The sequence below is a fragment of the Hylobates moloch genome, unplaced genomic scaffold, assembly GCF_009828535.3.
Source record: "Hylobates moloch isolate HMO894 unplaced genomic scaffold, HMol_V3 SCAFFOLD_1, whole genome shotgun sequence".
NCBI lineage: Eukaryota > Metazoa > Chordata > Mammalia > Primates > Hylobatidae > Hylobates > Hylobates moloch.
The window spans coordinates 232,288,579-232,292,919 of NW_026652276.1; the positions used below are offsets into that span (position 1 = coordinate 232,288,579).

General features: G+C 44.0%; 1 pseudogene; it reads left to right on the plus strand.

Moving 5' to 3' along the window:
* Window positions 1-271: 271 nt before the first annotated feature.
* LOC131384330 (tigger transposable element-derived protein 1-like) lies at window positions 272-2,383 on the plus strand (annotated as a pseudogene).
* Window positions 2,384-4,341: the final 1,958 nt, after the last annotated feature.

The following is a 4,341-nucleotide window of genomic DNA, read 5'->3' on the forward strand; positions in this document are numbered from 1 at the left end:
GCTCAGTTTATGTCTCTGCGTCATATTTTGGTAATTCTTGCACTATCTAAAACTTTCTCGTTATTATATCATTGTGATGATCTGTGATCAGTGGTCTTTGATGTTACTATCGTAGTTGTTTTGGGGGTCCCATATAAGACAGTGAACTTAATCGATAAATGCTGTGTGCGTTCTGATTGGTCCACCAGCTGACCATTCCTCTGTCTGTCTCCCTCTTCTCGTGCATCCCTGTTCCCTGGGGATTGAAATTAGGACGATTAATAACCCTGCAATGGCCTCTAAGTGTTCAAGTGAAAAGGAGAGTCGCAGGCCTCTGACTTTAAATAAAAAGGTAGAGGTAATTAAGCTAAGTGAGGAAGGCATGTCGAAAGCTGAGATAGGCCCCAAGCTAGGCATCTTGTGCCAAACAGTTAACCAAATTGTGAGTGCAAAGAAAATGTTCTTGGCCAGGCACGGTGGCTCACGCCTGTAATCCCAGCACTTTGGGAGGCCAAGGCAGGCGGATCATTTGAGGTCAGGAGTTCAAGACCAGCCTGGCCAACATGGTGAAACCCCATCTCTACTAAAAATACAAAAATTAGCCAGGCATGGTGGTGTGCATGGTGTGCACCTGTAATCCCAGCTACTTGGGAGGCTGAGGCAGGAGAATCACTTGAACCTGGCAGGTGGAGCCTGCAGTGAACTGAGATCGTGCCACTGCACTCCAGCCTGGGTAACAGAGTGAGACTCCATCTCAAAAAAAAAAAGTACTTGAAGGAAATTAAAAGTGCTACTCCAGGGAACACACAAATGATAAGAAAGTGAGACTGCCTTATTGCTGATACAGAGGAAGTTTGAGTGGTCTGGATAGAAGATCAAAGCAGCCGCAGCATTCCCTTAAGCCAAAGCCGAATCCAGAGCAAGGTCCTAACTCTCTTCAACTCTTTGAAGGCTGAGAGAGATGAGGAAGCTGCAGAAGGAAGTTTGAAGCTTTTGAACCTCATTGGTTCATCAGATTTAAGGAGCGAAGCCAGCTCCATAAAAAAAGTGTAAGATGAAGCAACAAGTGTTGATGGAGAAGCTGCAGCAAGTTTTCCAGAAGATCTAGTTAATTAAGATTTATGAAGACAGCAGCACTAAACAACAGATTTTCAATGTAGACTAAACAGCCTTCTATTGGAAGAAGATGCCATCTAGGACTTTTCATAGCTAGAGAGAAGATATCAAAGTCTGGCTTCAAAGCTTCAAAGGACAGGCTGACTCTCTTGCTAGGGGCTGATGCAGCTGGTGCCTTTAAGTTGAAGCCAGTGCTCACTTGCCGTTCTGAAAATCCTAGGGTCCTTAAGAATTATGCTGAATCTATTCTGCCTGTGCTCTAGAAATGAAACAACAAAGCCTGAATGACTACACAACTGCTTACAGCATGGTTTACTGAATATTTTAAGCCCACTGTTGAGACCTACTGCTCAGAAGAAAAGATTCCTTTCAAAATATTACTGCTCATTGACAAAGTACTTGGTCACCTATAAGCTCTGAGGGAGATGTGCCAGGAGATGAATGTCGTGTCCCTGCCTGCTAATGTGATCACCATTCTCTGCCCATGGATCAAGGACAAATTTCTACTTTCAAGTCTTATTATTTAAGAAATAGATTTAATAAGGCTATAACTGCCATAGATAGTGATTCCTCCGATGGATCTGGGCAAGGTAAATTGAAAATGTCTGGAAAGGATTCACCATTCTAAATGCCATTAGAAACATTTGTGATTCATGGGAGGAGGTCAAAATAATAACATTAAGAGGAGTTTGGAAGAAGTTGATTCCAGTCTTCATGGATGACCTTGAGGGGTTGAAGACTTTAGTGGAGGAAGTCACTGCAGACGTGGTGGAAATGCAAGAGAAATAGAAGATGGGACTGAACTGCAATTTCATGATCAGACTTGAAAGGATGAGGAGTTGCTTCTTTTGGATGAGCAAAGAACGTGGTTTCTTGACATGGAAACTACTCTTGATGAAGAAGCTGTGAACACTGTTAAAATGACAACAAAGCATTTAGAATATTACATAAGCTTAGCTGATAAAGCAGTGGCAAGGTCTGAAAGGATTGACTCCAATTTTCAAAGAAGTTCTACTGTGGGTAAAATTCTATCAAACAGCATCACATGCTACAGAAAAATCGTTTTGTGAAAGGAAGAGTCAGGGGAAGGGCAGGGGTAGAAAAAAATTTTAAAAAGAAGAGTCAATGGATACAGCAAACTTCATTACTCTCTTATTTTAAGAAATTGCCACAGCCACCCCAACCTTCAGGAACCACCACCCTGATCAGTCAGCAGCCACCAACATCGAGGCAAAACCCTCCACCAAAAGGAAGATTATAACTCCATGAAGGCTCAGATAATTGTTAGCATTTTTTAGCAATAAAGTATTTTTAATTAATACAGTACATTTTATACACGATGCTATTGCACACTAAATAGACTACAGTATAGAGACATAACTTTTATATGCACTGGGAAACCAAAAAAAATGTGTGACTCACTTTATTGCAATATTTGCCTTTTTGCAGTAATCTGGACTGAACCCACAATATCTCTGAGGTATCCCTGTAGACAGAGGACAGAATGGGAGAACACGCTTGCGATATCCAAAGCTGACAAGGGACTAGTGCCTAGAAAATTCAAGGAACTCATGCAAATCAAGAAGAAAAAGACAGAAATTGGAAAAAGGGATAAGACGTAGATAGGCAATTCACAGAAGAAGACACCCCAAAGAGCACCAAACAAGAAGAGAAGCTTAGCTTCATCCGAAATCAGACAAACGCAGATGAAAACCATGTTCCTTTGCATCCGTTCATGGCTGGGTCCCTGCCAGAGCAGCCTGGACCAAGTACTGGAGCTGGACTCAGGACAGCCCATGGATGAGGCTGCCAGCAACAGAGGAGTTGTCTCGTCTGGCTCAGAAAGATTTTTTTATTGGGAATCTGTTTGGCAAATTGAAAATTAGATTAGTGAGTTAGAAGGGAAGAAAGATAAGAGGTAGCGCCAGAGCAAGAGGGCCCGGGAGGGTGCAGGGCGGGGTGGGGGACGCTGGGCGTGGGCACATGCTGGAGCATCCAGTGGGGGCTGCGAGAGGTGAAAGCCAGGGGCCCAGAGAGGCAGGTTCTTGGCATTTTGAACAAAGAATTGGACAAAACATACAAACAAAGCAAGGAAAGAATGAAGCACCAAAGCAGAGATGCATTGAAAAGGAAAATACACTCCACAGGGAGGGAGTGGGTCCAAGCAGTGGCTCAAGGGCCCTGGATACAGAATCTGCTCAGGTCTAAATACCCCATAGAGCTTTCCCATTGGCCACACTTCATGCTCACCCTATGTAAATGAAGAGAGGGCCCGCAACCAATCAGAGGCTGAAATGAAGCTACAAAGTTACTCTCTTCTTCAAACATCTGATTGGTTGCAAAAAGCAACCAATCAGAAGTACTTTCAATTTCCCATCTCTGGGACACAAAAAAGGTGGGGATTTGCAACTGGAGTAGCCTCTGGTCCTTTTGTTACTTAGGCATGGAAAGTTAGGGTTTTCCTTTCCGTCTAGTTCCAGGAAGTCAGCATGAAACAGCCTAGGTTCCCTGCCTCCAGACCCTATTCTCCTGCCTCAATTTTGCTGGCTGTCTTCAGGAACCCTCCTACCTCCCCACCCATGCAGATACACCCCTTTATTTGAATTAGCTTAGTGGATACCTTTTCCTTGTACCCCAAAAGAGACAAGAATCAAAGGGCCAAGGATCCCAGAACACAGGACTGGGGCTGAAGCAGTGTGGAGGGAGGAACTTGCAGTTATTGGAGCAAGGCCCTCAAATACTGAATAAAAATCATTCAAAGACTTTTACACCTAGGCAGTCAGTGATGTTTTCAGACTTGTAATATCTAAAATATCTTACCTCCTGTTCCACAGGGAGGGCTGTAAGTGCAAAGCATCCCCCAAATGCAGAAGGAGCCAAGAAAGCAAAGGAGGGGGCAGACAAATCCAGTTTGTCAGTTTGGGGTGATTTATTAGGGGAACTTACAGACAGAAGCATGGTCATGGGCAGCACAAAACGGGTAGATCTCCGCACTGCAACCCCCCACAGCCAGGGCAAAAGTAGACCTCGGGGGAAATGCAGGTGCTTCGAGCATCACAGCGTATGATTTCTACAACAAAATCAAGAGTCATTTTGGAGGAAACTTAACAATGAGTTGGTGTTCTTACATAAAGAGTAACACATCAGCCAAACGCATTGTCTCACACCTGTAATTCCAGCACTTTAGGAGGCTGAGGTGGGCAGATCACCTGAGGTCAGGAGTTCGAGACCAGCTTGGCCAACATA